This window comes from Fukomys damarensis, unplaced genomic scaffold (genome assembly GCF_012274545.1).
Source record: "Fukomys damarensis isolate Sample0158 unplaced genomic scaffold, DMR_v1.0_HiC HiC_scaffold_28, whole genome shotgun sequence".
NCBI classification, from domain to species: Eukaryota; Metazoa; Chordata; class Mammalia; order Rodentia; family Bathyergidae; genus Fukomys; species Fukomys damarensis.
In genome coordinates this window covers 44,147,385-44,174,413 of record NW_022900940.1, presented here as the reverse complement: position 1 = coordinate 44,174,413, position 27,029 = coordinate 44,147,385, and the positions used below count along the sequence as shown (strand labels likewise).

The 27,029-nt window shown below is 41.4% G+C and overlaps 1 protein-coding gene across 10 annotated transcripts in view; it reads left to right on the top strand.

Moving 5' to 3' along the window:
- Positions 1-27,029, top strand: part of Fhit (fragile histidine triad diadenosine triphosphatase) — a 1,329,438-nt gene that overhangs the window by 513,571 nt on the left and 788,838 nt on the right. The window contains exon 1 of one of the 10 annotated variants that reach the window (XM_033757041.1): positions 22,731-22,829. The exons of the other annotated variants lie outside the window; for them this stretch is intronic. The gene's annotated coding sequence lies outside the window, so the exon portion shown is untranslated. Of the gene's footprint in view, positions 1-22,730; positions 22,830-27,029 lie in introns of those variants that run through there. 10 annotated transcript variants of the gene reach the window in all.

Genomic DNA, 27,029 nt, shown 5'->3' with positions numbered 1-27,029 from the left:
GGGGGAGGCCACTGTGCACAAGAAGATGGCTTACGAAGGAAAGGTCTACTGGCGGAGAGCTGGGTGGCTAAACGAAGGGCGGCCAAGGATTGGCCGCCAGCGACCTCAGGATACGATTTCCTGAACACCTGTGCTAGGGACATGCTTGAGTAGTCTTTGACTTTGATATGTTCATAATAAAATTAAAAACGTGATGATTCTGGCCTCTAAAAACCCAGAGTGGTCCTTTACAGAAGATTGATCCTATAATTAGACTGAGTTTTTAAAAAAAATCTGTGGGTTTCTATTTCTGAATTCAGTAATTGTGAAATGGGGTCACACCTACTCTCCTTTTACACAGTGTTCACTAAGATCTGCTGTCTATTTCAAAAATGCCCTGTTCTGACGGTGCTCATCAGAAACACTTCTCAATTAAAATCTTTTATGTGTATGTTGACAAATGTGATCAAGTTAAAGTGAATGCCAGTGCGTCTTAAAGGTACCTGCAAGGCAGTGTTTACAAGCAGATGTAGGCTAATCGGAAGGGAACAATCTTTGGGTTTCTGACACAGAGCAGTGTCCTCCCAGACTTCCTGTCCTCTTTTCCACTGTCACTGGTAATCTTCATCTTGTTGCTCATCTGCAGTCATCAGAGGAAACTGGCCATGTAGCACCGCTGAATCATGGGGGAGAAAGAGCCAGCGCCATTACCCCAGGACGGGAGAAAAATAGGCCAACTCCTATTGATTCACATTTCTCAGACAGAATGATGCCTTCAACACTCTGTAATGAAAGTTTTTATATGTGCAAGGGATTACCAACATCGGGCTGTTATTGTCCTTTGATGTGCCCCAGAAATAGTACAGTAGAAGTTATTAAAGAATAAATTGTGGAAGCCAACTGCTGTACCTGAGCAGCTTTGTGCTTTGCCTCCAGCCAATTTGAGTTGCAGTGAATTTTCTTTCTTCTCCTAGTTGGGTCTGTAAGCTTTTGGAACTTTTTTTTTTTTTTTTTTAATTACACAGTTGTGTTAGAATAGATTGGCAAATTGTTTCATTTCAGGGTCGCAAATGAGTTGAGCCTTACAAGTGAAAAGCAGTGTTACCTAGGCATTTGTGTCAAACACATGCTACTCCTCAGAGGCTACTGAAATTGCCTTTGTCCACTTGCAGATAAGGAATGTGACCTTCAGAGAGGTCGGGATGTGCCGAGGTCTCTGTGCCGACTGGATGGCCACCTGGGAACGTGACACTGCCTCTTATTACTCAGAGTCCAGTGGTTTCCACGTACAGTACAGTGACACCTGTGACCACTGAGAGAGAAGGTTAAAATTGTCTAAAACCTGGCAAGTGATGAAGTAGGAAGAAATCCTGTGATGTGAGCCTGTGCGTTCCCCAGCCTTCCACTGAACCAGAAATTGTTGGGGTGCCACTGTGGGCCTGAAACCTTTCCCTGGCAGCTGGGCCTGGGTTCTGCAGAGGCGCTGAGGCTCGTACTTAAATCGCGCAGACGGGAACCAAGCAGCGCTTGCGTGTGGGTTCATGCTTTTTCGTTGCTTGCCCAAATTAAGCTGCCTAACTGTTCCCGGGGAGGTGGCAGGCTCGTCAAGGGTCAGCAAGCTTTCCCTAACAGCTGTCTACAGTGCAGGCAGGATACGTTTCCTTTCCCAGGTAACGCCGTCACTGCGGAGTAGCTCAAACGATTCTAAATTTGGATTGCTTTATTTGAAGCTAATTTTAATCCCAAAGATAGCACATCATGCCATCTTTCTTATTACTCTGTTTTGATCCTTGATTTTTTACATTTATAGGTAAGGTATAGTCCAAATATGTGAAGATGGCATTTTTATGTCTAAGTAGAATCATTCTTCATTGTGTTTCTAATAATAGTAAGTGATATTTTTGTGTTTACGGTGGGGGCCGGGCATTGTATCAACAGGTTGACACACGTTACCTAAATTTTTCACTGGTCCTGTGATACTGGACCTTTTGTTATTATTCTTAGACAAGTAGGAAAGCTGAGTCCCAGTGAGGAGGCTAAATAATGTGCTTAAGATAACACAGAGCTCGTTTGTGGGTGATGGACGCATACCCTGTTCTAACCTCTGTTCCACACTGCCTCCCTGGTGCAGGCTCATAAACTCTCTAAGGATATTTTAGACACATTTCCTATGCATTAAATGGCTTTAGAGGCTGGATGTATCTCTTAATTACACACTGACTTTTCTTCTAGCTTGTCTTAGTGTACACTTGCGTTTTCCATGGGAGGAGACTGACATCGGACCAACTGCCTGCCGGGTTCTTTTCACCCTTCTCCGTACCGTTCTCCCTTTCTCCTCTCCACTCTGCTTTGCTGTAAGGTTCTCCAGTGTGTCCAATGTCACATTCAAGGTTCTGCAGTGCTTGGTAGCTTGCTTAGTGCCCCAGAGCTGAAGAAGCTGTATTCTCTTGTCTTCTCTCATTCCAGAAGGTCCCTTTGTTCTATTGCTGAAAAGGTGGGAAAATTAGTGAGAACTGTAGTTTTTAACTTTTTCCTTAGGTGATCCTAAGTTTAAGGAGGATTTCTTTCCATCAAGGTTTATTTATAACTAACTGGTAATAAGATAAATATATAAATAGTGTGTTGTTTTGCTGATTTTTGGAATTAAACACAAATTATGACTATTAGCTTATTCTAGAAAATATTATCTAAAGAATTCTTTTGAGTAATCTGAGATATTTCTGTACATTTTTACTGGATTGGTTTTATTTTTGAGCCAGACCTAGAAGCTGGGACCTAAATTGTATCCTGTGCCTTTGTTACCTCTTTATGGCCTTGTGGAAACCTTGTCTTTGGGCAGCATTTGGAGAAGAGGCCTTTGCTACCCCACTTCTGCTACATTCAGAGTAGTCAGGTTGACCTTTACCACAAAAACAAAAGGCATGGAGGCTCCTGGTAATGGGATCATTCCAACTTTAACTTTGAATTTCACATATTTGTTATATTTTATTTATTTGAGAAGTACAGATGTAAAAAAAAATCATGTCCTAAAATTTTTCCTGTAGAAATCTTGGTCCTCAGTCCCCCATCGTAATTGAGAGATCAGAAGTCCTGGCAGAAATCAGAAAAATTCATCCGTACATATCAAAGAAGCAACATTTCAAAGAAGCACCACTTTAGGGGTTGTGTAAACCCTGAAGGTTCTTGTGGCCATCTTCATGATTTTCCCTATTTTATGGAAGCTATCAGTTTTCTGATGATAAAAAGCAGCTCTACTTTCTCATATTCTCCCCAGAACAACACATGGCATTGAAACTAGAGAGAGACTCTGGCACAAAAATCATTTCACTTTTGAGATCTCCACTCATGATGTTCCACTGATCTGTCTCTAAATCCCACTGGAACGTGCTGGTAATCTGCTCAGCTCTGGTTAACAGTTTAGTCTGAACAAGTATAAGCAGCAGGTAACTCTTCTCCGTGCTTCATCTCAGAAGAAGCTGTACTTTTGTTGTACCCAGAGCGATTTATTGTTTGCTGTGCAGATGGGAATCAGATTTCACAGCAGCATTAACATCTTTCGGAGGAAGCGCACGCCCCGCACTTCAGTCATTATCTCCAGTCATGATGTGGGGGTGCTGAGTGCCTCGCACACACAGCAGCATGTGGTGGTGGTGGACGGACTGAGGCCCAGTGCACGTGGGGAGACGCTTTGATGGATTTCTCTGAGACGCTGAATTAGACAGCTTCCTCGGGAGATGAAAGCATGGTATTTTTCATGAGGTTTCCCTCTCCCTGCTAGTTTTCCTACTTCTCTAAGGGTTAATTACTTTTTAAACATGCAGGAATGGGCCTCTGGATTAGGTTGACAACAGGCTGATGAAGGCACAGCTCCACCTGGCACAGGCATTGTCTCCATGTCCCTTCTGCCCTTCGTCTCAGATCCCCTTCGTGAAAATCAGAGCCCGAGTCACACACTGTAGAGCCCGTGGAAAGGCAGGTCCCTATTTTTAGGCTCTCTGGAAAGTTTTCTCTTCATTTGATTTTGGTGGTTTCAGTCATATCTTCAAATATGGTTTCATACAAATGTAATCTGGCTTCTCCAGCCTGGTACAGTCCAAATCAAAATATTATACCTCTTCTCAGCTGTAAATCCTTCCTCAAATTAAAGCTGGGAAACCTAATCTGCTACAGGTCCACAGAGGCAGAGGGGCGCCTGCAGCACCCCACCAAGAATAGCATTAAATATCTAGTGACAACTGACAGAGACTTTTATCTTTTGTGTGCTGTGAAATAAAATCTTCAAAGTTATCTGCCTTTCCTTTGAAATTTAGCACAGGCATACTTGGCCAGGTGTCTCAAAGCTGATGCGAAGAGGGCAAAGATTGAGGGCTGTTCTTTTTCACCCTGCTCTGCCTGTGGTATCTGTGTGTGTTTATGACCTGGGAAGTAGGGAGAGTGAATCTGGCATACAGCTAATCTCCAATAAGTTTGGAGGCACAGAGACACAGAATCCTAGCAGGGACTCCAGCCTGAGACTGATGGATGAATTGAACTCATCAATTAACCCATGAACCGAGTATTCTGGTACAGCAGAGTGAGGTCAAGGCAGGATGTAGGTCAGTCCTAGGAGAGAGGGAGAGCCTGGAAGCTGGAGACCTAGGCGAACTCGTGGAGCCACACACTATTCTGTGGTGTCACTTACTGATCCCAGGGTGTACCCAAGAGGAGGTTCTCCAAGGGTGCATGATGAGGCCAAACCTGGCTTGGAGAATCTTGGATACTTTAGTGAAACATAGGGTCAAAGAGCTAGGAAAAAGGAGTCAAATAGGGTCCTAGTTTGAACCAGTCTCTGGGAAAACAGTTTTTTTCCTCCATGAAGTTTATTGGTACATTTAAAGCATACAGTGCAGTTACATTTATCATTGGGATCTTGTACCTTTACATGCTATGTCTTGGTTCTTATTTTTTCCCATACCCCTGTCCTCCTTTCACCCTTCTCTATTTAAAAAGACTTTGTTTCAGTTTTTTTTTCTTTTTTCATATTTTTCCCCCTTATTTCTTTTCCTTTCCCTTTCCCACTTTCCCTTTAGCCATTCTCTTGGGAAAATACTTTGCGGAAGATACTGTAAGACACACAATAGTGGACCTACACCCCTCAGGGAGTATTGTGGAAGAGCAGGAGCAAGTTCCTGATATTTTCATTTAAAAATATGTCTGGGAGCAGCTAACAAGGATTAGGCAAGTCGGGTGCTATTTTAGGCTCTGGGGACACTGGAGTCAGTAAAGTGAATTGTATCCCTGCTCGGATAATGCCATCCTTGTCACCTTTACCTGGACACTCTTTTTTAAAGACTGCAACTAGCATACACTTAGGACTTCATAAAAGAGAGGCGTTACGCAAAGATATATCAAAGCAGTCAGTTGGGAGCAATAGGAAAAATCAAAGGAGAGAGAAGAAAGTCATTATTCTGGAATTTGGCCAGCAAAAGTTCCTCAGATTAAAAGGATAAGAACTTATCAGTGAAAGACAGAGCTGGCAAAGTATTGGTTTTATTTATTTTTTCGTGAGTTTACCTTGATTCTGCTTTAGTACTGGATATGGCCTTGGTCATGCGTAGCAGTAATAAGCAAGCTTTAGTCTCAGAGGCTTAAAGAAGTTTATTGGAGTTCTGTTTACAAAATGGCAGAATAAGGAGCTCAGTAGACCCTTTGCCTGGCCAGTCAGTAATTCATGAAAATGATAAAAGAAGCCCAATTTCGTAGTCTGTGGCAGTTGTTTTCATAGAATATAGCAAATAGGAAATAGGTATGCAGGAAATCTACTAAATCTCTATAAGAACATGTATAGTCACAACCTGCTTTCTCTCCACTTCGCCTTCTGCCCAGCTCAACAAGGTAGAGGCCCCACTCTGGGCAGATGCTGCCAAAGAGATGGGGTTCTCTTTTCCCTTAGCTTCCTGTCAAGAGGTATGGTATCTCACTAAGAGGTGCAGGCCACCAGAGTGTCTAGCCTGTCCACCTCTAAGATGCAGAGGCTAATTGCCTACTGAAAATGTTGGAAAGTTAGGGGTTCTTTCACTCTACCTAGCTCCTTTATGTGGTAGAGGGGTTACTAGGGCCATAGAGTCTGAGGGTACTGCACCTCAGTTCACTCATTCGGAGGTCCCATGCTAGGAAAAGCAAGCCAGAAATCAAAACCGAAGCTATCACCTGTAGTCAGTCCCCTGCTCAAAAAGGACTTTCTACCAGGTTGGGAGAAGTGACTCTGAATTTGGTAGGAGGAGAAGCAGTCCAAAGAACCAGAGAACTCTGACCCTCTGCCCATAGGAACTGATCTTATTTGAAAGAGAGTGCAGAGAATTTGAAGTCTGAGTATGTGCTGTAAAACAGAGATTGTGGTGATAAGCAAATAAGAGGAGGCTGGTAGCTCTGTAGAAGCAGCACGCTAAATCCTAGACCATCTTGTTTCTAGGAGCATCAGAAAAGATACAGGTGAGAAGGACCCTCCTGGAGAAAGAAATTACTCAAAAACTCACTCCCAGGGGGCCCTTAATTTAATTGGATTGGGGGAAGATATATGTTCTCAGGGTGTTGTTCAAACTGGATGACCATCTAGTGATCACAGAGGCTTAAGAGGGTGTGATACCAACTGAGGCAGACAGATTAACAGGGATAGCAGAGAGAGAGAGAGAGAGAGGTGGTCAGAAAGAAGCTTACATACACATACTTAAGTGTACAGGGAAAATGCTTCAAGCAGACCACACTAGGCCATAACCAAGGCCAAATAGATTCAAAAGATTGAAAACACATAAAGTTTACTCCCTTGCCACATTAGGTGCAAGTAGAAATTAGTAACAGCAACTTTTTGCAAATACTGTCAACCCTGTATATCATGTGTTCTGCATCTAGGGATCCAACCAACTGTGGATCAAAATATGTGGGAAAAGAAATGTGTCTGTTCTGAACATGTTATTCCCTAAACAATACAACAACTATTGAATAGTACTTACATTATTTCAGGTAATATAAGTAGTCCAGAGATGATAGAAAGAATGTGGGATATGTGTAGAATATATGAAAATACTCTACCATTTTATATAAAGGACTCTAACATGTGGAGATTTTAGTATACAGTGGAGTCCTGAAATCAGTTGTCCATGGATAACAAAGAACTGATTATACACAGAAATTAAGTAATACATTCTTAAGTGATCAAAGTATGGAAGAAAAAAATCACCAGGAAAATGAGAATGATTTTGTGATGAATGAAAACAGATAAAACATACCAAACCTATGTTAACACAACTAAAACAGTACTTAGAGGCAAATTTATAACTCAGCATCTTTATTTAAAAAAGAAATTCTCAAATAAACTTATCCTTTCATCTTAAGAAAACAAAAGAAAGAGGATGACAAACCCAAGGAAATTATGAAAATGAAAGAATAAATATTAGAACATAAATTATGGTAATAAAAGTAGAAAAAAATAAAGTAAATGTAACCAAATGTTTTAAAGGGTGAATAAGTCTTTCATCTAGATTGACCATACTAAAATAAAAAAAGACTATAATTACTATAAAATTACTAAAGTCAGATCTGAAACAGGTCATTACTAATGACCTTGCTGAAACACAAACAGTTCTAAGGGAGGACTGTGAAGAAATGTATGCCAATAAATTAGGTAACATAGAAGTGGACAAACTCTTAGAAAGATAGCTTCCAAAGTCAACTGAAGACGTGTAAACTGGGAGTTGGATATAGTGCTGCATGTCCGTAATTCCAGCACACTGAGGCAGGAGGGTCCCAAGTTCGAGTACAGCTTGGGTAACTTAGTGACTTAGCAAGATCCTGTCTCAAAATAAAAAAAAAAAGCTAGGGGTAGCTCAGTGCAAAGGCTCTGGTTCAATTCCCCGTACTATAAGAAAAAAAAAAGACTGAAAGAAAAAACGGAAAGAAATATAAATTAGAGATTTAGAATGCAGCTCAGTAGTGGAGCACTTGCCTACCATGCTCAGGTCCCAAAACTAAAAAGAGAAGATAAGAAATATAAAAGTATAATATTTGTATTTATATCTAATAGAATAAATCTCCAAAATGGAAATAAGTCAAATACACAGTTTAGTAATTATGAAAAAAAATACCTGCACATAAAGTCCAGCTCCAGCTAAGTTCATTGTTGAATTCTGCCAAATATTTAAATAATACCAGTTCTTCAGAAACTTTTCTAAAACTCTCAATATATTCTGAGGCCATTAGTATACTCATATCAAAGCAAGATAGACATAGCATAGTAAAGTTGCATGCTAGTATCTCTTATGGATCTAGACATAAAAATTCTCACAAAAGAGTAGAAAACGAATCCGCCAACATATATATATATATCATGGTCATGAGGGATTTACCCTGGGAATGCAAGATTTATTTAAGATCTGAAACTCAATAATGTAACAAGCTATATAAATAGAATAAAGAATGGAAATCAAATAATCATTTCAATAGATGCAGGAAAAATGAAAATAATTTAATTCCTGTCCCTGATAAAAATCATTCAATAAAATATAATTTAGGAGGTTTCCTAAACTTGATAAAAAGCCCTATTATATTATATCCACAGCTCACATAATTCTGAATAGTAAAAAATGAGGCCTTTCCAATGTAGGAGAGGAGGCAAAGATACCCACTCTTACTACATTCACTCAAGACTGTTTTGGAAGTTCGAACAGGACAATTAGGTAAGGGAACTAAATAAAAGTCATCTATATGTTTAACATATACAAGAGTGAATTAGGAGGAATGTCTTCTAACATCCTGTGTCACATTAAGGTAACTACGGTTAACAACAGATATTTGTATATTTAAAAATAGCTAGCAGAAGGGATGTTTAAATGTTTCTAGTACAAAGAAATAATAAGTGTTTGAAGTGATTGATATGCCAATTGCCCTCATCTGATGATTATACTTTATATACATTGTTGAAATATCACACTGTATTTCTTAAATATGTATAATTAGTAGATGTCAATTGAAAATTTAAAATTGTAAAATATTTTTTAAAAATTTAAAAATTACCCAAAGCATCCATATTTGATAGGAACAAAACCTGTGTTTATAGATGAGATGATCCATGTAAGTGTGTGTGAGTGTGTATGTTTGCAGTAAATTCTAATGAATCCCCTGTATTTGAAAATAGGATTGAGAAAACAGTTCCTCATAGTGGGCACTAGAAAGAACAGAATACTTGGGAATAAGTTTCGTAACAGAAGTGGAAAACAGATTTTGCATTTACATAAAAGTCTTGAAAGAAATTAAAGACTAAACAAACGACAAGACATTTTATGCTGTGGGTTGGAAGTCTTAATGTTATGATGGCAGTACCCCGAAACAACATTCAGATTCAGTGCAATCCCTGGAAGAACGCCGTCTACTTCTCTGCAGCAGTTGCTAAGGTAATGAATGCTAAGGTCACAGCAATTCAAAGGACCTGGTGAACAAGTTGGAGGACTTTGTGTTTTCACAACTCAACACTGCTGTATAATAATTAAGAAAGTGACGTACTCACCTAGGAAATAGAACTGAGTTGCAGAAATGAATGCTTACATTTACTGTGAATTGAAATTGGTTCGCTCTTTCTTTGTCTTTCTTGCTTGCTTGCTTTCCCTCCCTCCCTCCCTTCCTCCCTCCTCCCCTTCTTTCCTTCTTTTCTTTTGTCAGTTGATTTTCAACAGTGCTACTAAAGTATTTAATGGAAAAGACCAATCTTTCCAACAAATGCTTCTAGAACAACTGAAATCACTGTATATCTATGTGCAAAAGAATGAGGTTAGATACTTACCTCACTCCATATACAAAATTGAGTGGTATTGGAGACCAAATTGCAAAAGCCAAAACTATAAAACTCTTAGAAGAAAGTATAAGTGTAAAATGTGATTTAGGATGAGGCAGTCAAATTTTATTTTAATTTTTATTTTTTTGGTACCGGAGATCGAACTTGGGTCCTTGTGGTTGTGAAGCAGGCAGCAGAACCACTGAGCAAAATCCCCAGCCCCACTCGTGTTTTATATATGCTGCCAAATGCAAAAGTAGCAAATAGAAAAACACACAATGTTTTGTGCTTCAACAGATATATCAAGGTAGTGAAAAGAAAAAAAAAATATATAGGAGAAAATGCTTGAAAATCATATATCCGAGAGGAAAGTTGTATCTAGACTATATAAAGAACTTTTACAACTCAGTAATAAAAAACAAAACTATTAAAAGTGGCCAAAGGGCAGAGATTTAGCTCAGTGGTTCCGCCACCTGCCTCGCAAGCTCAAGGTCCCGAGTTCAATCTCCGTTACCAAAAACAAAACAAAACAAAACACCCCAAAATTGAGCAAAGGTTCTGCATAGATATTTATCTAAAAAAGAGGTATAAATGGCCAGTAAATCCAGGAAGAGAATTCAGCACCATTAGCCTTTAGGGCAATACCTCCAAAACAACGACAAAACAACAAAACATCACATAATTAGCGTGGCTGTAATCAAATGGTAGAGGTACCGAATTTGAACCCTCATGCATTTCTGCTGGAAATGTAAAACAGTACAGTCACTTCTACAACAATATGGTATTTCTTCAGTGTCTTGGGATGTATGGTTACATACGGTACAGCATTTTCACTAATAGATATGTACACAAGAGAAATGAAAACATGTACATTGTGGCATTATTTTGACTTAAAAAGTTTAAACAACTTAGATGTTCCTCAATGAACAGATAAATAAAATGTGTTCTTTTCTTATTTGACAGTAAAATCAAATAGAGTACTGTTACGGGCTATAACACATATGTACTTTGAAAACATAATGGTAATGAAAGTAGCTAATCAGAAAAGGCCAATTATTGGATAGTGGATATCCTGGTAATAGGCTATCACAGACATACATAACTTTATTAACATTGCTATATAATTTTCTTCATGCTCTGCACCCCAAGTTCTTACCATGCCTTTTGTTATTTGTTCTTTTTCTCCTTGGCAGACTCTGTTCCCATTCTTCCCAAATATTTTGATCATTTTCTTGATCATTGTCAAGGAAGCGTCCTCCCCCGTTCCTCTCATCCCTGCTTTTGATCAGATTTCTGTATTTTGTTGGGGCTCTGCACAGCTTCCTAACATGGCCTTCTGGACTTTGGATTCCATTCAGAACCACAGTGGCTGTGGGGATTTTTCCAAGGCTCATGTCCAGCCTGTCAGTCTTCAGCGTAAGTTCTTCTCATATGTGTCCATCACTGTGAGGCTGAATCACACGCTCCTCTGTATGACTTAATTGCCTGCTCATCGCTCATCCCCCTGGCTTCTTGCTTCATGTTGCAGCAGCATTGAAATGCATGAAATTCCCTGCATGCATCATGATGGCTACTGCCTTCACCCAGTCAACATGGCAGCCCCTCTTCTTTGAATGATTTCCTCATGGAACTTTCAGCCACCTGACTCCACCCTTTAGATCACACCATTGCTGAAGTCAGTTTCCCTCTTTGCTGTTTCTTCTCCATTACTTTAAAGTTGCACTTACTTGTGTTTTGTTCTGAAGAGCGAAGTTTGTGTCTTGCTTATTATTGTATGCATATTGCCTGGTCCACAAGAGACACTGAAGTGGGAATGAGTGGAAAGGGGGCCTAGAGGCCCCCTTGGATCTGAGAAAAGCCTTCCATTGCCTCTGCCTGCTGTCTGGCAAGTTACAGATCCAATCACCGCGGACAGATAGCTCGCTCAGCAGTATTTTCCTGAAGACATTCCAGATGAAGACTTCTTTGCTTTATCTAGAATTCTTCTACCGTGGTGGTCTCTTTCTAACTGCTATTCTACTTGTATTTCTCCAATATCACATCTTAATGCTCTGTCCGTCTGTCTTGTCTGAGTAAACTAAATCTATGAATCATGCAGTGTCTTCCACACAGTATTTCTCTCTAAGTCCAAAAGGATTTGGATTTAAGCTTTGGTGTCTGTGGTTGAGTGCTGGGAGTATAGAGTACTTCGTGTTATGACAAGCATAGAACAACTGAGATAAAGGACATGTTTTTCGGCTAAAAGAAAATACAGTGGAAATCCTGGTTTTCTCATTTATTAGCTTTGGAACTATAGCTAGGAGACTTGATTTATACAAAGCCCTAGTTTGTCATCTGTAAAATGAGAATACAGATTTATACAAGTATTAAATAGAACTAAATGACACTGCATGTAAAATTTAAAGCATACTATATTATCTAGCACAGTTGTTTTCTAAGCTGGAAGATCCTGTGCTTGGTCTTGAGAATACAGGCATGGTGTATTTGTCAGGAAGAGCTACACTTTGATGACAAAAAGAGTCAGCCGTGTAATTTCATAACATAATAAGAGATCATATTTTGCTCGTGTAACAAATTAGAGACGAAAAGTGCCAAAAGCTGAAACCACTAGTGCAGCACATGGTCTTGGGATAATGTAGCTTTTTAATATTTGATTCATGCAGATTTCCCTTCCTAATGAATGTCCCGTGTAAAGCAGGCACACCTTCCCGGGATCCACAACCAACCAACCAACCAAACAAGAACCCAAAGCAAAGGAACGACAAAAGCTGAGACCGTGCGAGGCCTTAAAGCCTCACTAGGTACGACGTTCACTCTGTGACTGGTGAGCCAGGCCTGAGGTGTTAACGTTGGATCTGTTCGCAGGACTTCGTACATTATTTCACAACTCACTTGGCAGCTTCTTTTTCCTTTGCACCACAGTTATCTTTCTGTACCCTGTGGATGAATTTCATACAAACACAAGGTCTTGGTTCTCATTTTTTTCTCTATACCCCTGCCCTCCCTTCGCCCGCTCCATCCTCCCATGTTTGCAAAGACTTTGTTTCCATTTTTTCCTTTCACAGAGTCTTGTGTGTTTGTTTCTGTTGTTGTTGTTTTAGACAGGCTGTTGCTCTGTCATTCAAGCGAGGCTGTCCTCAAACTCATGGCAGACCTCATGCCTCAGCCTCCCGAGTGCTACCATGCCCAGGCAGACATAGAATCTTAATTGAGTTTTCAATCTTCACTCCATTGCCAAAAAGGCCAGTCATGTTGAGCCAATTGTTGATCAGCATGGAGATAATTATCTCTATGTTTTGCATAGCCAAGAGAGCTAAAATTCTGAATAAAATGGCAAGTTTATTCTTCTTACCCAGCAGGCAGTCCATTGGTACACTGGCTATTTAGCTAACGGGTAATTCTCTCCAAAATTTAACTGTCAATTAATTATATTTTGTAATTATATTTTAATGCTGTGATTCTTTTGCAATAATTTTTAAACATTTCTAGAGGCCCCACCTCATCCCATCACTATATAGTGCTCTAAGGAAGACAGAAATTTCAGGTTACAAAGTGCCCGCTATGGAAGCAAACCTCCTAGGATTTTTTTTTTCATATAATGCTCAGCATGGTCAGTAGTTTATGCCTCAAAGAACTGTCAAAATTTCAGAATGATTTGTGTGAAATGGTCTCATTATGTTTAAAAACTTAGGAGAAATAATGATAAGAATAAGTTTATTATGAAGTAGTTTGAAAATGTGACGCCACATTGTGAAAATAGCATTTATCCTTGGAATAAGTAAGGGATTTAATATGGGAGGATTATCTGTGGGTGCAATGGCTTAATCTGTTCTCTTCTGAATGGTGTGAGAGTTTTGCCATGACTGTACATTCATGTATTACTTGGATTTTTAAAAACGAAAGCTTTTCTTCTCATATAGTTTCACACTTACAGGAAAACTGAATGATGAGGATGGAGCGTTCTCATATACTCCATCATCATCCCCTGTCACTGACATCTTGTATTGGAGTAGCCCCTTTCCTCGCAGTTGATGAGCCACGGATACATTCTTATTAGCCAGAGTCTGTAGTTTGCATTAGAGTTCACACTGTACTGTGTATCGCATGGCTTTTCTTGAAAACTGTTGGTCATTTATAGCCACTGTTATGAGCCCTGACAGGATAGTTTTACTGCTCCAAAAACCTGTGTTTCACTGGGCATCCTTGCCGGAGCTCCTGAACAGCACTTAGCTTTATCTTCTTTCCATTGTTTTTGCCTATTCCATGGGCCATCTGGGGAGTCATAAATATGTAGATTTTGCAGGTTGGCACTTGTCAATTAGCAAAATTCAATATTGTTTTGGATATTCCAGGTCTTTTGACTTTCACCATAAACCTCATAATCAGTTTGTTCATATGCACCACATAGTTTGCTGTTTTTTTTAAATTGTGATTGCATTGAATCCATAGATCAAATTAGGAAGAACTGATATCTTAACAATATTGAGTGCTCTTATCTATGTATGTGGACAGCTTTTCTTTTTCATATTCTTGATGTCTTTCAGTGGAGCTTTATAGTTTCTATCTTCTATCTATCTATCTATGCATCTATCTATATGATACAGACTTTTAACATTTATCCCTATGTATTTGCATTTTATTTTTAATATAAATGATATTTTATTTTTAATTTCAAATTTTAATTACTCATTTTTAGTCCATAAGGAAATACCAGACTTCTATATATTAACCTTGTATCTTCACCCTGATATTAGATCCAGAATGTGTTACTTGTATAATTAAAATCTTCAAAAACAGGATCAAAGAGGATGGAGGAGAAAAGTAGCCCAGCACACCTGGACTCATCATGATAATTGAAATACACTGAAGTATTTTAGCCCTGGGTGTGTCTTTTGTAAATTTTCTGCCATGGTTTAGGATCTCTTTTGTTTATATTTGCTTATGTATAGATTCATGTGAGAAATAACATAGAATAAACACCAACACCTCTGGGGTGAGTTTAAAGGAGATATGGTATGAACAAGTGGACATCCAAACAAGTGTTAATATATTACATTTACTAAGACAACTCCATTAATGTGCAAAGAATTAAGCATGTGAAACAAAAGAGCCTAGAGAATGATAGGCCCAGCCGTTGTGACTCAGTAGCAAGAGACATTGGCCGCAAAGGCGTCAGTGCTTCGTGGATATCTCTCTGCTTCCGTGCGGAGAGCAGCTCCACGCTGAGCACCTGGTGCAGAGCAGGGAGGGGCGCTCACCTCGGCACACCTGCTGGACTTCCTAAGCAGAGCGTCCCATCTCCTTCCCGGCTGCATCTTCTCCGTCTCCTCTCCCAGGCAGTCTTTTCCTCAGAACCAGTCTGGAAGAGTATTCTGGTAAACGTAGTTCTTTTTTTCCCATTGAGTTTATGGGTACATTTTAGGTATACAGTACAGTCACATTCATCATCGGGATCTTGTACCTTTGCCTGACAGATCTTGGTTCCCCTTTTTTCCCCATTCCCCTGCCCTCCCTTCACCCGCTCCACCCTTCCCTATTTACAAAGACCTTGTTTCTATTTTTTCCTTTTCTCATATTATTCCTTTCCCCTACTCCTTTAGCTCTTTTCTTCCTATTTCACATTATCAGTTATATAATTTGAACTTTACACTTTTAGTTTTTCACACCAGAGAAACTATTCGGTATTTACACATGTGTGTCCTATTTATTTCACTCAGAGTATGGCCTCAGTGTGCATCCATTGGTAAATGTAGTTCTTGCTGTTTGTTTTGCAATGCGGAGAGTTTAGGAATCATATTGTGTAATCACATTTTATTTGTATGAGTTCTATAAAGGGTCTTTTATGCATACAAATCTCTAAAGTAGAAACATATTTTTACATATAAATATGTCTTGCAATATCTGGCAGAATGTCACACACATAGTAGGTTCTAATAAAATATTTGTTTAATGAATTAATAGAGTATATACTTAAGATAAGTGTAAATTACTGAGTAGCTAAATTGGACCATCACTTTTCTCTGACTAATGACTGTAACTAAAATGAACATCCCATTTAAATTTCTGATTTATTTCATCCTTTTTACTGCTGTTCTTTTACTATAGTAGCCTGGTGGTTTGTATTGGCCATTAAGTTCTGCCTAGAGTAATGAAACATTAGTGCAGATTTGGTATATTCAGCCCACAGAATCACAGTTTTTACACGATCTTACCTGGTATGTCTGAGAACATTTGAATGACTCCTCTAATGATTCCAGAATACTGTGGTGAATGACAAATTACTGGTGTCTAATATTACATGATCAGTAAATGACTGTTATGTGCTTTATTTCTATCCCTCCAGGAAGGCTAGATTATTCCCAAATAGCAGATTGCCATATGAAAATGACAATATTTACTCTGTGTTGATCCAAGGTAACAGTTTGGGAGCAGCCATTTGATAGATAAGACAGTCTTATGATTTTTCACAAATCGATAACTAGTTAGGAAGAATGACTCTCCAAGGCACCCTGTCATGACGACGATGGCCTTCAGGTCCAGTAGGGTGGGTTTACCAAAGGGCTTCTGCGCTGTCAGTCTATGTTACTGTCTCGGTAGAATAGACACTTCATTGCATTTTGGCTCTCAAATTGCTTTAGGTTAGTTTTAAATCTCAGAATAATATTTTCGAGTTTCCAGAGTGAGATTAAGGTAAAAAATTGAAGTGAAATTGAGAATTATCTACCAATTTCCTCAGATGGTGCTACCATGTACACGGCCCGCCTCTCTCCCTCCACTGCAGGTGTTACCGAGACGCAGTCCACACTTCGGTGTTTGTTTCGTTGTGCACATCCGCTTTCTCTCCCTCCCTCCTCCCTCTCCCTCCTGTGCTTCCCTTTCTCGTTGTCTCTGAGTCTCTGGCTCTGGAACACGTACCTTGTGCTCTTCTCCATGCACTCTCTAACTTTCTGCCGGGCTTATTGTGACGCCTCCCCGGGATTTGATGATCCTTTCGTAGAGCTGCAGGTGCTCATCCTGCCTCCAGTTGTGACTTCCTTGCTTCCTTCTCTCTCAGGCCTTCTCTGCCCTCTGCTGTGGAGCATCCGGGAGCAGCTTGCTTCCCTCCCCTCTCCCTATGCCACATGGCAAGGAGACTAGAAGCCCCTTTGCCCAAAATGGCTGTAAGCATTTGTAAAGCCAATGCCTGGTGGCGAAAGTGAGACTTGGATAAGTTAGAATAAGAGAAAAGGAAAACAGAAAATGATGCCAAACCAAAAAAAAGAAAAAAACAAAGGAAGTTGACGAGGAGAGAAAGGACAGAGCAGGAGGAAGTAAAGGGAGTGGGATTGGAGGATTTAGGAAGGAGGTTGAGTTGATGTTGGGAAGGAAATGTATTGATAGGCAAGAGAGATATTCCAGGTTCCATGCAAAAGGTCCTCTTCATTCCAGAGTTTCCCCATTTATTTGCTAAATCCTGAGCTTCATTTACTTTTTACCTTTGTGTGTTTGTCTTCATTCTCTTGGTCCTTCTTTTACTCTCTGTGTCAGTCAGCTCCCTATGATTCACTGTCTCTGGCTACCTACCTACCTACCTACCTACCTACCTACCTACCTATCTTCTGTGAACTAACTATAAAGAGAAAATATTCATTTTTGCTCATAGTTTTGGAGGCTCCAGTCCAAGATCAGGTGGACTCATGGCTTTGGACTTCTGGTGGACATCGGATGGCCATGGTGGAGATTGCATGGCAGAGTAGACTGCTCACCTCCTGACCAGGAAGCCAAAGAGAAAAAAGGGAGATGGGAAATTGCCATCCCTTTCAAGGGCTTATCCCCAGTGACTTAAGGGTTTTCCATCAGAGCCTGCTCGTAGAGGTTCCACTACCTCACAGCAGTGGCTCCTTGGGAGCCAAGTCTTGAATACATGAGCTTTAGGTGGATATTTACCCAAAACATGGCATCTACCTTGCTTCCCGGCTTATCTCCCACTGCACCGGCAGCTGTCATCCCTCCTGCTTCAGCAGGGTGAGCTCTGCTGGCCTCTGTCTCTGTATTCATGGAACTGTCCAGATTGCACTCATCCTGTGAAGTGTTAGGATCTCAAATGCTACAGATTTTGGCTTCAAGTCAATCTGAGGACTTAGGAGTAATCTTTATGCTTTATTAGAGAGGAGGGGACAGAGAGAAAGTCAGACATTAGAGTGATAGAAATATATTTTGGGGAAGATTTGGGCTTGAAATCCATTGCTAATGTTCAGGACCATGTGCCTACATGTATGGATTCCTTCCTATTTTAAACAGTGACACTATGATGTTCTTACTTAATTTTCTACATGGCAGTGGAAGGTAATACAGTCAACCTCATAAAACTGGGGATTCCAAACAGCTTTTGTCAAGTATATATGTTGTTAGCAGCCACCTGAGATGTTTTACTGAGAGGCACTTAAAGTTATTTTAGACAATGGAAAAAGTTCTGTGACTGATTAATAATGTCTTTCGTAGTCCGAGGAGGCAGGAATGGTGGTCTGTATGCCATGTATGGGCTCATCTAGTCTTAAAGTTCTTACAAGAGTATTTTGAATTTGTTACAGATATATATTTCATAGATTTTACTTGCTAGAGAGGATTAATGCCCCTTCTTTCAGAAAATTTTGAAATTTTATGATGCTTTATCACCATACATTTATTTCTTTCAGCTTTGGATAGGTGATCTGACTTTAGAAAGAGCATGAGTGGTAATAGGTAACAGATATGCCTTTGCCCCATGTTAAATATTCCTGATAACCAAATATTCATCTTCTTTTGCAAAGCAGTAGGATAGTATTTGTTCTTTGTTTTGTTTGTTTCAACAAGGTTGAGTGTCTTTTGGTGGAGTTATCCAGTTTGTGCTAGTTGGAGGAGACTCAAAGATTCCTTTGTATTCTCTAACAATTTATTTTTCCTGTGGTAATGCATCTGTGTATCTCCCTAGTCTCAGACCTGGAAGCCAATTTAGATGGCATTTGATTTATGTGGTTTGGGGAATGGAGATCAGAGCTTATGTGACTTACTCAGAGTTTTACAGTTCATTCATGACTCATTTTCCTTTGCATAAAGAATTGAGCCTTCTCTATGACTTTCCCTTCAAAATTCACGGAGGACCCAGCCAGGCTGTCCTCAGAAAGGTGGCTGTTAGCCCTAGGTTGGGCAAGCACCCAGGAGAAGTATACCATTTCTGAGCCATCTCGGTGGGTGAGCGACATTTAGCAGCACAGATGAGGGCCTGGTCAGTGATGACGCATGTGCCATGAGCTTTGAAGTTGGGCAGATTGGGGACGGTACCGAGACCCCACAGAAGAGCAAAGAAGCAATCACCTCTGTGATTGCCAGGAGCATAGCCAAGGCATTTCTCTTGTGTTAGTTACTTTTCTCTTGTTGCTAAGATGAAATACCCAACAGCAAAAGTTTGAGGGAAAGTGTTTATTCAGCTTACAGTTCGTGGAGGTTCCAGTCTGTAATCAGCTGGCTCTGAGGATGGCACGGCAAACAAGCATCAGAGGAGAAACAACACGGCGCACACAGGGCAGCAGAGGTAACGAGAGAGCTGCAGTTCATGGCAGCGGATGACAGCAAAAGCAACAAGAGAATTTAACAGCAGCTTTCTGTCCCTTTGATCTTATTCAGACTACCAGGATTAGGGCGGTCCCAAACTGATCACTCCCCTGTAGTGGTTTAGTAATCATATGCCCTTAATCTCAGATCACACATTCCAGATTCAGCTACTTCTGAAAAAGAAAGCCTCACCTCATCCGCATGAGGCTTTGGGGGGACAGCTGAACACAGCCATGGTACCCCTCTACTGACGTACACACACAGAGGTCACTTCCTCACCACGCTGTGGGGTGTGGGCAGAACCAGCTCAGAGGTGTAGGAGAATCAAACCGCTGGACAGTTCCTCCTGAGGGGCCTCTTTTGTTAGCCATCTTATCATCCTGTCATGTAGACTTGGTCTGGTGACAGGACAGCGATTTTCAGACGGGTGAGTCTTTAGATCTGCTGTACTGTAGACCTGGAAACTGGGGTAGGAGACATTTCTCCTGCTTTCCAGAGCCGTTCCTCGCAAATGGCAAAATACTAGGTAGTAATTTGAGGTTGATGAGGAAACAGATTTTTTCTGCTCACCTGCTTAAGAAGCCTAGACCGAGGGGCCCTTCCTTCCTTAATGTCCTGTCCTTTATTTCCATAGTGCTTGGCTTGATCTTGCTTTTACCACGATGCTGACCTGGGCATGTTTTATTTAAAGGTGAACCTAGTCATTCTCCCTGCCATTGAACAAACTGGACTTTGTGTTAAACTGGACGTTCCATAGGTGTCCAGGAAACATTGTTTGCATAACGAATCTCAGACAGACCTTACTGTGCCAAGTACACCTCGGATTCCAGGAGCCAAAGGAGTGCTGGACCCCTTGGTGAGGCGCTCCTGAGCTATCTCATTTGATCTCTCTGCTTGTAAGAGTAGCTTTTCTGACTCTGATTTCACAGAGGAAAGTGAAGCTTAGGATGCCCTGAGGTCACACAGCAAATATATAAAAGCTAGGATTGAAAAAAACTGAAAAAAAAAAAGCTAGGACTGAAGCCAGTCTATCTCTGATGCAATGATTCTCATTGTTGTCCCAGGCCTCTTCCTGAGGGAGAAACTTGTTCTCCAGAATGCTGTCCAGGATGGGGGTACTGTATTGCATTCCGAGGCAGTAAAATAACAAAAGAGAAAATCTCCCAGTAAATTACCTCTGAAAAATATGTAGCAATCTAAAAAACAGCAGGCTGAGTGTTAGTGTTATTATTAGTGTTATTTTGGAGTTTGCTTGAGTTATCGAAGCCTTTTTAGGCAGGCACTGCAGGTCCTTATAAGTCCTCATGTTGATTCTGTGACTCTCCCTAATTGTTCTCTCAAGAAACTGAAATAAGGTGATGTTGTTCAAATACATATATTGGGCTTTGCGACCTGTTGTCCCCATGCTTAAAGTCTCCTAAAACACTCAGAGATTTTTTAATGCTGCTATTCTCCTTTCTCCTAGGAATTGTGTGGAAACTCTAGTGTAGAATTTTATTCAGTTCCATGATGTCAGGTTCCTTTTCTATTCATCATTTTTTTCTCTTTTACTTTCGCATTTATTCATTCTGTAGAATTAATCCCAATATCATTAATTAATAGAAACAGCATCAGTAATTGAAGCACTATATAAATATTTACATGAATCACAGAGAATTTGGTGAATGAAGGTGGATACATGCAGAAATTTATTACTTCACTTACACTTAGCAATAAAAAGACATTTCCAGCAGTTTCACATGCAAGTGCACAATAATGATTCAACACAAACTACCAGTCAAGTGGAAATGAGTATAGGTTTGACACAGTAGACTATGGCTCATAGACATAAATATAATAAAAATAATAATGCATGTTATTTACTTGTGTATGTCTAGCTACAGCTGCATTCTAGTTGCTTTGTAATAAAATTAAAGCAACTGATTAAATACTCATTAGCTGGTTAGAGACAGATCAGATTATAGCAACAATTAAAATCAGTGTAGAATAATGTGTTCAATCAGTCTGCTCTTCCTCCTGCAAACAAAGACTTGTTGGAATAAAGTCCTTTGTACATGTGCTTTGAGCATGCAGTATGTCGTCTTAACAAGAACTCTGGGCTAATTCAAGGAGATTTAAAGGCTTTACGCGGCACCTAAGGCATGAGACCTTTGGTGCACATTGCAGGCCCGGGCCCGCGTGGAGAGGGCTGGATGGAGAGATGGATGGAGGCGTTACAGGTTGGCAGGGTGGTGTGTGTCTGAGCTGAGCGGTTGGAATCAATCAAATTGCCTTTTCACAGGAGGCAGAAGTCTGTATACTCTGAAAATGGGAATAGGAAGCCATAGATAAATCAGTGCTGGGGAATATTTTGATCATCAGAGATGGACATAGTAATGCCTCCCTCACCGGGGAAAGCTTGAGGTCACACACCCATCAAGTGTAATATTTCCTTCTGAAGGGATGTGGAGACAGGATCTAGTCATGTGTGAATTCCCAAAGTGGAGTGGGAACCATCCGTGTTCCCCTCTCATGATTTTGCCAGGTCTCAGTGTAAGCTGTCATATTAGTCCGCCTTGCATTCCTGTACTGAAATACCTGAAGTTATTAAATTCCCAGAAAGAAAGTTTTGGAAGGTTTCAATCCAATTTTGGGAGTCCCATTGCTTTGGGCTCACCAAGGGCGGTGTAACATGGTGGGAGGGCATGGTGGAGCAACCTTCTCCCTTCTGGGAAGCTGCAAAAGAGATCCTGCGAGCCTGAGTCCCTCAGTCCTGCCCAGGACGTGATGCCAGCGGCTTAGTAGGCCCCGCCTCCTCCAGGCTCCCCTGCTGCTCAAAAGTGCCACTCCTGGACCAGGCCATTAACACCTGGGCCTCGGGGGTATTTAATTACAAACCATAACACCCATATATGGCAGTAATATAGTTGATATCTGAATCAACTCACTTTGGAAATGTTTACTTAAAAGGCCGGGGATTTAGCTCAATGGTGCTGCCTCCTGCCTCGCAAGCGCAAGGACTAGAGTTCAATTCCTGGTACCAAAATACAAAAAAAAAGAGAAAAGTTTACTTAAAAGGACAATTCTGCCTTCATTTTAAATGGAGAGTCTTGTCACCTACCATGAACAGAGGGAAAATAATGCACTCAATCAAAAGGAATCATCTCATATTAATTTGAATTCAATGCTGTTCGTGATAATAGCTCTGAGCAGGACACCCACTTACTTTTCCTTTGTTAAAAGGAGAGGAAGAGTCACAAATGTTGGCTTTTGAAGATGTGTGGTAACACATTGAAACTTTCTCTTTGAAGTAATAAAAGGGATTGGAGAGGAATTTACACAGAAGTAAGGCCTTGCTATTCAGCTCAGAGTTATCTAACACTCTTTGTTGTGCTCACAGCCCTTCTGTCTACCCCACCTGTCTGATCCGATTCCCCAACAAGAGGAGCCCGGGAGCTGGTGGAAGGTGCTCTCATCAGCTCATAGGAATATGTTACAGGTGACTCAAGAGAATGCCTGCCTCAGGCCGCACACGCTGGCTGGGGTAGTATGTTTCCTTCTGAGGGTCATTGCTGGGTCTGCTCCTTCTGATCTTTTCTTCATCTGCTTTCCCTGGTGGGAGACAGTTCTGTCCTCTCTTTCAGTGATTACCTCAAACACGGTAGCAGTCCACTTGTCTTTTTCTCCTCCCTCCCTCTCTCCCTCCCTCCCTTCTTTCCTTGTACCAAGGATTGAACTCATGATCTTGCGCTTGCCAGGCAGGTGTGGTGCCACTGAGCTATAACCCCAACCCTCTTTGTTTTATCAGCCTTTTAATATCTTTTTCAGGCCCATGTTTTTAAGGATTGAGGGAGAAGGTGAAAGAGTCCAACATACTTCTCTGCTGTTTTCAATCAGGACATTTTCTCTCCCTCACTGCACCCTTTGAAAGGAGAAAATTTCAGCAAAAGCAGAAAAATTCTTTCAAATCTGTAGAGGCTTTCCTAGATGGATTTATACTATTCCAATTTTGGATTCAAAGGTCAAAGTATTGAATTACCCAAATTTCATTAGCTCCAAGATAACATGACTTATAAAACATACTAACAATATAATAAAAGTTATTGGGGAAAAGTTAAAGCCCTTATATTAAATATGCACATCACTTGGACAAAACTGTCACTTATAGACCATTAAAATATGAAGAAAAATAGTTATTTTATAATTAAAAACTGCATTTTTCTAGCAGGGTGTGGTGGTACATACCTGTTACGCCAGCACTCCGGGTGGATAAGGCAAGAAGGTAGCAAGTTCAAGTCCAGCCTGGGTGATTTAGCATTTAGGGAGAACCCATCTCAAAACAATAATAAAAACAATAAATTTAACAAGGGTTGATATAATTCAGTTTGAAGGCCCTGGGTTCAATCCCCCCACCCCACAAACAAACCCTACATTTTCTCTTCTGTCAAGGCTTTTATTACTTTAGCATAATCTTGTTTGTTTAGGATCTTATCTATTCAAATGTCACTCAAATGTTAGGCCTTGGTCTCTCCTTTATGTGACTGACAGAGTTGCAAAGCCAAGAAACGATGTACATCATTTGGGATTAATTTTTCCTTTGTATTTCCTTTTGTGTTAATTTAAATCTGGATCATGGCTCTGAGATGGAGAATGAGCCAGTGTAGGTGATGCAGAGTCCAGTTCGTGTTCATGCAACTCATCTTTAAAAAAAAAAAAACAGCAGCACGCAGGACACAAAAGGAAATCTGTGTCCTCTTTGATATTCGTTGTGTCTTTACTTCTGCCCCCTTGTTTCCTGTGTCAGACCCCAGGGAGCTGGACTGAGCTTCTGGCAAACACTTAGTCTGCCCTTTTTCCTTTAGCCCAAGTGAGTGTCAATCCCCGCTGAGGGTGGGAGAGAGCAGCCCAGGACCCTCCCATGCCCTTGGCCTGGACCACAGGAGGTAGTGGTGGGTGGGAGCAGGAGGGTGTGCTTGCTCCCCCAGGCTGGTCCAGGTTCGGGGGCTAGGACTGCTTGGCAACGAGATTACCTTCTGAGTGGTGGCCCTCAGACATGAAGAGAGGAATGAAGTCTTAGGTGGGAGAGAGAGGTAGAGACAGGAGAGAAGGAAGGCGGGGAGAGAGAAAGACTGTAGGAAAGAGCCCCAGCCTCTGCAGCCAGGGCGGGCCAGAGAGAAGACAGACACGACAGTGTTGTGCGTCCCGGTGGGTCCCGTGAGGAGGGAGAGCACCATCACAGAGTGCCTTCTGAGGAGTGGGCCCGTTAACTGCTTTCAGTCCTCACTCCTGGAGAGAAAGCACAGGGGCAGGAGTAGGAGGAAGACGAGCTCGAGTCGGGGCACATGAACTCTTTGAGCATTACTCAAGAAACAAAAAGGGGAGTAAACACTGTTTTCCATCCAGCCTTTCCATTTCCTCTCTGATTTTCAGACAAACTGGGTTTTCTGCACTACTGCTCACAAGTGCATAAATATTTAGACACATTTTTTTAAACTAGTAAAGTGAGTGTAGAATTGACAAATTTATAGTTCATGTGCATGTCAGAATGAAAAGAGGAAGTGACTTTGGATTGTTTGGAAATGTTAAATGCATGAAGTTTGTCAGAGACATGGTTTGGAAAATCGTAATCCCAGAGACATTTACTCAGTGCCCACTGCACATTCAGGGCCTCTGCTGCCTCCATGAGAAATAATCAATCTCCATCATCCTGATGAGTTTCTCTGAAAATAAACACCAATTTTCCCAACTTCAGGGAAAGGGGTGATATAATTTTCACTAGGGACGAATTGGAGAAAAACATGGAAATCCCTAGCCATACATGGTAATAAAACCTTCATCCTGAAAGAATTCTCTTATTCACCAACCTTGTACCCCACAAATATGAAAATACACTCTTTTACAAAAGGAGTTCAATAAAGAAGGGACTTTTTATGCTCCTGGAACTACATGCAGATGATTAAGATGGCGCCAATAATCTCAATCCCCTGTTTCTGTGGTCTAGAAATTTATGTTCTATTAGACAATAAGAGGCTGATGGTTTCCAATTAGATGAAGGGCCTTTTTTTTACGGTATGGCTTTTGGTGATTAACTCTTCCTCTGATACTGTAGTGGCTACCTTTTTTTGTGTGTGATACCAGGGATCAAACTCAGGTCCTGTGCTTGCAAGGCAGGCAGCGGAACCACTAAGCCAAATCCCTGGCCCCGTGGCTACCATTTTGAAAAAGGACAAATTCATTCTTTCTAGTTTCTAATGAGAGACACTCATAGTATGGGAGATTGATTTTAGCTTCAGTGAAGAGCTCACAGGGTCAGAAAGGACCTTAGCAGGCTGTGCCCCTCTCAGAGGGCAGGAAGAGCAGCCTGTATGTGGCTGTGAGCAGCAAGCAGCGTTCCGGCAGCTGAGTGGTGTCAGGATGACGGCTGTGGTTCTGATGCCAGCCTCTGTGCGGGCAGCCACGCCCACCCGACTTCCTCTGTCAGCCCCAAGACCAACCCCTAGCAAGGAGCCCAACATCCTGTCAGTCAGTTGTTGCCCCTTGGGGAGGTGGAGACAGGACCCCCACCCCCTAAAACAGGACCGCAGCCCCAGGCTCCCTGTGTCCAGCTCTGGGCCCTGCCTCTCCTCTCCCCTGGAGTGGTTCCTTGACCACCTCCTTTGGCAATGCTTACAGTAAAGTCAGGTTCGCTTTGCACTAGTCTTCCGTTCTGACTCCTTTTCCTTCTACACTGCAAAGAGAGATAAGCCTGGGACCCCAGGCCCCAGACTCACCAGGCAAGTACAGAGGTCCACATTGGGTGAGCAGCCCCACAAAGTAATGCTTGTTTCCATTAGAAGGGTCCAGGTTCTGTGCAGGCAAGTGGTAGAGACCAACTTGGGCTCACACAGGTTTAGAAAGGCATTTAGTGGTTGACTGTCAAGGAGTTAACACAGTCAAGAAGGGGGCAGGTGGTTCGTACTTAGAATAGGAAAGGGTACAGCAGTGCGGAAGAACCTACTTGGCCAGTGAGGGCGCAACAGTGATGAGAGGCGGAGAGGCGCCCACCACCCTTCAGGGTCACGGCCCTGGAAGAGCAGGGCTAGAAGTCTGAGCGTGGCCACACTGTCATCCATTTGCCACGCAGAGTGTGGACAGCACAAGGCGGACTACGTGTTTCTAGGGATCCCTTCTAGTTCCGTAGTGGAATGGTACAGCTCCTACTACCATTCTGTGAAGACTTTTTACGTTAGAGTTTCTCAAGTGGGAGCCAGATAAGAAATGGAATAGGGCTGAGGAGCCAGAAATGAACAAGCAGTGGTTACTATGGAAGTGGACTCACTGGGCAGGAACTCGGGCACAAAGACTTCGTCTCTCTGAGTCCAATAAGCAGTCACAGCCAGGAGATCTTTGAGAAAATAGTGTGGGCCTCCTTAAAGCGGATCAGGCATGCTAGGTAGTAACATCGGCTGCTTTCTACAGTAACTTCTAAGACCGGCTTTCTGTGGAAGGTTTTTATCCGTGGCATAGCACACGAATGCTGTTACCATGTGGAGACTTCATGTGCTCACAGTCTGGGAATTTCTCTCTATCCTCTTGTCCCACCCTTCACATCCTCTAGGCAACCTCAGTACTCCCTCTGGCAAGCAGAGGCACTGTTTTCACCACACACAATCACTGAGGCCTTCTAGCACCCCCATTCATACCCAGAACACAATTTAGG